This window comes from Schistocerca serialis, unplaced genomic scaffold (assembly GCF_023864345.2).
Source record: "Schistocerca serialis cubense isolate TAMUIC-IGC-003099 unplaced genomic scaffold, iqSchSeri2.2 HiC_scaffold_1094, whole genome shotgun sequence".
Lineage (NCBI taxonomy): Eukaryota > Metazoa > Arthropoda > Insecta > Orthoptera > Acrididae > Schistocerca > Schistocerca serialis.
The window spans coordinates 42,501-47,500 of record NW_026047287.1 but is presented as its reverse complement, the minus strand read 5'-3'; the positions used below and the strand labels follow the sequence as shown (position 1 = coordinate 47,500).

At 53.6% G+C, this 5,000-nt stretch overlaps 1 non-coding gene across 1 annotated transcript in view; it reads left to right on the top strand.

Moving 5' to 3' along the window:
* Positions 1-4,166: 4,166 nt before the first annotated feature.
* The window catches only part of LOC126431430 (small subunit ribosomal RNA), a 1,910-nt gene continuing 1,076 nt past the window's right edge, over positions 4,167-5,000 (top strand). Inside the window, exon 1 of the ribosomal RNA XR_007577587.1 lies at positions 4,167-5,000. This exon is cut by the window's right edge and continues 1,076 nt beyond it. This is a non-coding gene — a ribosomal RNA (small subunit ribosomal RNA).

The window sequence follows — 5,000 nt, the reverse complement described above, 5'->3', positions numbered from 1 at the left end:
ATGTGCAATCCACCCCTATAACTTGCGTTTCATGAAGAGTTATGTCCAATATGCGACATTCCCGCTGTCCCTATACATGAGCTGCGAGCTGTACCAGTTACGAGCTAGAGACGCGATCGCGTTGCTCTCTGTACGAATGCCGATGCTGAGCGGTCAGCTAGGAGGCGCTCCATCCATGTCGGTACCGGTGGGCGTTGCACTCGCAGTCGCAAAAACGTACGGCAAGTATATTACTCGGAAGAGTTTATGACAGTCCAAGCCCCCCTGCGTGGGGAGCGTCTTTCTAGGCCATGACCCACCGGAAGGGCGCAGCGTCCCCCACCCCAGACATGTGACGTCACACTATCGGTATTGACGACTCGACTCATTGCTTATAATCATTTGCCATACACCGGTGGAAGCTGCCGAGACGAGTAGCTACATAGCGCGCTCGCCGTGTCACTAATGTACAGAGATACAACAGTTTCGACTGGAACCGGATTAAACGTATACACGGCGCTGATTAGTAATACATAGACCCATCAGAATACAGATAATATATACAACTGTCCGTATACATGCTGAAAGACTCTGCTCACAATCACAACTACACGGCAGCCACACACTCTTATCACGCACTACTCTCCGCCTGTAACACGCACACAGACAATATGTAAGCACCAGCATGGAACAACACCCAGTGCATCCTCTCCGCCACATGAGACAATCCACACTGTCATAACCAGACTGGGAGGTCCACTCAGAAAACGGAATATCCCACCCCCCCGACAACCACCATTGCTCAGCTAAGCCACCAACACCCACACATGTCCTACACAGGGGTGCACCCAACATCACAATACTGCCTCCTCTCACAGCACACAAACAATGGCAGGAATGAAAGACACAGGTCTGCCACAAGCATGGAATCGGAGCGCCGCCTGTCATGAGCCAAAGGTGCATCCTGACGTGGCAAATCAGATGATGCCGCAGGCATCCACTTACTATAATCACAATCAACAAACCGACCGGCCGCCCCCCCCCCCCCCCCCATTACACCTTTCCATACAACAATGTGTACCTTAACCTAAACTATACTGTACCTTAACCTAAACTATACTGTACCTTAACCTAAACTATACTGTACCTTAACCTAAACTATACTGTACCTTAACCTAAACTATACTGTACCTTAACCTAAACTATACTGTACCTTAACCTAAACTATACTGTACCTTAACCTAACCTATACGGTACCTCAACCTAACCTATATTGTGCCTCAACCTAACCTATGTTGCGCCTTAACCTAACCTATGTTGCGCCTTAACCTAACCTATGTTGCGCCTTAACCTAACCTATGTTGCGCCTTAACCTAACCTATGTTGCGCCTTAACCTAACCTATGTTGCGCCTTAACCTAACCTATGTTGCGCCTTAACCTAACCTATGTTGCGCCTTAACCTAACCTATGTTGCGCCTTAACCTAACCTATGTTGCGCCTTAACCTAACCTATGTTGCGCCTTAACCTAACCTATGTTGCGCCTTAACCTAACCTATGTTGCGCCTTAACCTAACCTATGTTGCGCCTTAACCTAACCTATGTTGCGCCTTAACCTAACCTATGTTGCGCCTTAACCTAACCTATGTTGCGCCTTAACCTAACCTATGTTGCGCCTTAACCTAACCTATGTTGCGCCTTAACCTAACCTATGTTGCGCCTTAACCTAACCTATGTTGCGCCTTAACCTAACCTATGTTGCGCCTTAACCTAACCTATGTTGCGCCTTAACCTAACCTATGTTGCGCCTTAACCTAACCTATGTTGCGCCTTAACCTAACCTATGTTGCGCCTTAACCTAACCTATGTTGCGCCTTAACCTAACCTATGTTGCGCCTTAACCTAACCTATGTTGCGCCTTAACCTAACCTATGTTGCGCCTTAACCCAACCTATGTTGCGCCTTAACCCAACCTATGTTGCGCCTTAACCCAACCTATGTTGCGCCTTAACCCAACCTATGTTGCGCCTTAACCCAACCTATGTTGCGCCTTAACCCAACCTATGTTGGGCCTTAACCCAACCTATGTTGGGCCTTAACCCAACCTATGTTGGGCCTTAACCCAACACACGTTGGGCCTTAACCCAACACACGTTGGGCCTTAACCCAACACACGTTGGGCCTTAACCCAACACACGTTGGGCCTTAACCCAACACACGTTGGGCCTTAACCCAACACACGTTGGGCCTTAACCCAACACACGTTGGGCCTTAACCCAACACACGTTGGGCCTTAACCCAACACACGTTGGGCCTTAACCCAACACACGTTGGGCCTTAACCCAACACACGTTGGGCCTTAACCCAACACACGTTGGGCCTTAACCCAACACACGTTGGGCCTTAACCCAACACACGTTGGGCCTTAACCCAACACACGTTGGGCCTTAACCCAACACACGTTGGGCCTTAACCTGCTCTGTAATTGTCATACGACGCGTTAAATTAGTGTAGTGTTGCCTAACTGCAACCCCCGCAATATAGTTTGCTACTCGCACTGCCCGGTCCCCAGTGTATCGCTTCATGTTAAACACCTTGCAGCTATACACTGTAATGTGGATGGCAGCAGGACGTACATGCTCAATGCCCTTTGCAGTTGTTCATTGGCATTTGCAGTTGTTCATTGGCATTCGCATGGCGAAGCACTTAGCCTACGCTGTGGTACGGCCTGTGTCAACTGTCCGCTGATGTTGTACGTCCAAATCACACACTGTACTGCACATTGGTCCTCATGTACTGAATGATACATCGTGGTACATGTGACCGTACAACGACTGCGCCAACAACGGCGAACCATGCGGTCCAAATGTTGTGCACTCAGCTACGTGTCGTCTCCCTATAAGAGCTGGATTGCAGTGTGGTATGCCCTGGATGGCGATCAGCATGAGCCGTCTGTTGATGTAGTGGCGCGTGTTGTCAGACGTAGTCGTCTCTTCTCACACACCGTGATAGCATGGTGCACTGCGTTCCACATCTGCGACATGCGACAGAGGCCGGTTGACAGTCGTTCGCGCAATGGACATCGCATACGTACGGGGGCCACCTTCCACGTGTTCGCGAAGCGTGCACATGTTGTTGCGTGTATGTGGGCAGACATAGTGTGTCGTGACACCTGACACAGGCATGCAACAATCGTTGAATTTGCAAATGGCGATGGACGCCTACGTTTGCTGGTGACGTTACGCAAATGAACAACTGGTAAACCGTTGTGGTGCGGTTGTTCTCGCTAGAGGTGAATCAGTGATGGCGACGATCGGTTGAGCTACCAACCGGTTGTTCCAGCGATACCCACCATGCCCACGAACGTGAATGGCATCTGGGTGTGAAGCGATACGCGGCGGTGGCTGGGTGGGACCGTCCCCGGCCGGTGAGGGGGGGCCTCCCGGCGTGCTGGCCGCGCGGTGCGTGGGCGCACGCGCTACAGCCGGCTGGTGGGGGCGGCCAGTGGCAGGCGCGCCGGCCGACGGAGGCGGCAGGCGGCGCAGCTGCGCGCCGGCGCACCCTGCACGCGGCGCCGTGCGGCCAAAGTAGGTCCTCGCGGGCCCGGTGCGAAGCGCGGTGGACATCTGCAGTGTGCTGGTCCGATTGAGGACTGTGTGCGCTGAGGATGCGCCGCCGCCCGGCGCTCGGCGCCGCGACGCCGTCTGCTGCTCGGTCGCCTCTGCGGTTCTCGCAGGTGGTTTGTATCGCAGCTGTGCGGACGTGTTGGCGCGTGCGCTGTGCTGGGAGAGTTCGCTTCGGCACCCAAGTGGGGCTTTTGTCCTTCTGTGGCGCTGGCGTTGGAGCTGCCGGTCACCGTAGGTGGCGCGTGTTGTCTCCCGCCGGCAATGCCACGACAGCACGCTCCCGGGCCTCTGTCGGCAGCGGCAAGCTCAGTTGGGAGCACGGGTGGTCGCACCTAAAGCGTCTACTCGCCAAACCCCGGGCGGTTGCGCCTCTCTCGAACCCGACCAAGTACTTAGGACGGCGCTGCGCGCCGCCGGGACCTGAGAGGGTTTCGAGGTGTATGGTGCAGGGGAGCTCAGCCTCCTCCTGTTTGCAGAATAATTGAGCGGACGCTTGCGTGTTCGCGCGGGCCCCCGGGACACACTCCCGGGCGGCCGGCTGCTCAGCTCTAGTTGACGCAGCTCCCTGGTTGATCCTGCCAGTAGTCATATGCTTGTCTCAAAGATTAAGCCATGCATGTCTCAGTACAAGCCGCATTAAGGTGAAACCGCGAATGGCTCATTAAATCAGTTATGGTTCCTTAGATCGTACCCACGTTACTTGGATAACTGTGGTAATTCTAGAGCTAATACATGCAAACAGAGTCCCGACCAGAGATGGAAGGGACGCTTTTATTAGATCAAAACCAATCGGTCGGCTCGTCCGGTCCGTTTGCCTTGGTGACTCTGAATAACTTTGGGCTGATCGCACGGTCCTCGTACCGGCGACGCATCTTTCAAATGTCTGCCTTATCAACTGTCGATGGTAGGTTCTGCGCCTACCATGGTTGTAACGGGTAACGGGGAATCAGGGTTCGATTCCGGAGAGGGAGCCTGAGAAACGGCTACCACATCCAAGGAAGGCAGCAGGCGCGCAAATTACCCACTCCCGGCACGGGGAGGTAGTGACGAAAAATAACGATACGGGACTCATCCGAGGCCCCGTAATCGGAATGAGTACACTTTAAATCCTTTAACGAGTATCTATTGGAGGGCAAGTCTGGTGCCAGCAGCCGCGGTAATTCCAGCTCCAATAGCGTATATTAAAGTTGTTGCGGTTAAAAAGCTCGTAGTTGGATTTGTGTCCCACGCTGTTGGTTCACCGCCCGTCGGTGTTTAACTGGCATGTATCGTGGGACGTCCTGCCGGTGGGGCGAGCTGAAGGCGTGCGACGCGCCTCGTGCGTGCTCGTGCGTCCCGAGGCGGACCCCGTTGCAATCCTACCAGGGTGCTCTTGAGTGAGTGTCTCGGTGGGCCG